General features: G+C 45.2%; 1 pseudogene; it reads right to left on the bottom strand.

Annotated features, from left to right (window-relative positions):
- Nucleotides 1–291: 291 nt before the first annotated feature.
- On the bottom strand, nt 292–1234 carry LOC135887250 (olfactory receptor 5AP2-like; annotated as a pseudogene).
- Nucleotides 1235–1502: the final 268 nt, after the last annotated feature.

Genomic DNA, 1502 nt, shown 5'->3' on the forward strand with positions numbered 1-1502 from the left:
AACTTTGAGCAGCCACAAATTCAAGTCTCCCACCTACCCAGTAGTACCCACCTGTGGCATCTTATATAGGTCCTAAAAAGGCTGGAGTCACAGGATTTAAGAGGTCTCTTCATCTCCACTTTCTCCCACAGCTGTGATTCTGTAAGAGCATGACTCAAAGACCAATGAAGCTCAGGGAAACATGACCTGGGACTTCAGCAGTCTTTTGTTCAGGCCCTACCCCAGCCCATGTTATATCTATTTTAATCAAAAGAAACTGACTGGTTAGCATGGTCCAAGGAAATTGACAGGTTAGCATGGTCCAAACATGAATTTCCTGCAAGCTTTCCTCAGGGGCTCCTGGACCTCTTTGTTTCTCAGGGTGTAGATGAGGGGATTGACCAGGGGAGTCAGGACTGTGTAGATAACAGACAGAACTTTCTTAAAGTCGCTTAGGATGTCGGTGGTTGGGAACATGTAGACAATAAGCAGAGTTCCATAAAAAATGTTCACCACGATGAGGTGGGAGGAGCAGGTGGAAAAGGCCTTTTGTCTTCCGGTGGTGGATGGGATTCTCAGGAAGGTGATGGTGATGCAGATGTAGGACATCAAGGTAAGTAGGTATGGGACCAGTGAGGAAAGGAAAGTGAGTTGGAAAGCCAATGTTTCCATGAGGTGTGGGTTATTGCAGTAGAGCTTTACAAGGGGTATAAAATCACAAAAGAAATGATCAATAACGTTGAGGCCACAGAATGTTAACTGAGATATCGACAATGTTGATATGCCACTACATAGGAAGCCTCCTATCCAAGAGCCACCTGCAAGCTGGAGGCAGGCCCTGCCACTCATACGGGCTGCATAACGCAGTGGATTACATATCGTTAAATATCAATCATAAGACATCACCAATAGGAGAAGGCATTCTGTAACTCCCAGAGAACCAAAGAAATAAAATTGTGTGACACACCCATTGAATGAAATAGTCCTGTCCGCAGTCAGGAGATCAGCCAGCACCCTGGGCAGGATGGTGGAGGTGTAGCAGGTTTCCAAGCAGGACAAGTTCCCCAGGAAGAAGTACATCGGGGTGTGAAGGTGCTGATCTGTCACAACAAGTGCAGATGTTCCCGGCCATGGTCACGATGTAGATAACGAGAAACAGCAGGAAGAGAAGAGATTGTAGCTCAGGGAGATTCCCAAATCCTCATAGGATGAATTCTGTGAGAACCGTTTGATTCACTTTCTCTGGGTTTGCCATGTGGTCCAACTACGGGAAAGAAACCAAAATTTACAATGGACTCTGAAGAGGATACATTTTCACGCTTTAGCATCAATTTAGTTCCATAAATATTCCATAAGGCACCTCATCCTGTGGGGTCAGTGAAGAACCAAGACTCTGGAGGCTAATTTCCTATTTAGATCTTTGAGATTCCATTATCACCCCCCTTCCAGTTAGTTAAGAGATCAATGCAGACAGAAAACCACACACACCGCTGTACATATTTATGTCAAAATTGGCAACGCCA

This window comes from Emys orbicularis, chromosome 12 (assembly GCF_028017835.1).
Source record: "Emys orbicularis isolate rEmyOrb1 chromosome 12, rEmyOrb1.hap1, whole genome shotgun sequence".
Classification (NCBI taxonomy): domain Eukaryota; kingdom Metazoa; phylum Chordata; order Testudines; family Emydidae; genus Emys; species Emys orbicularis.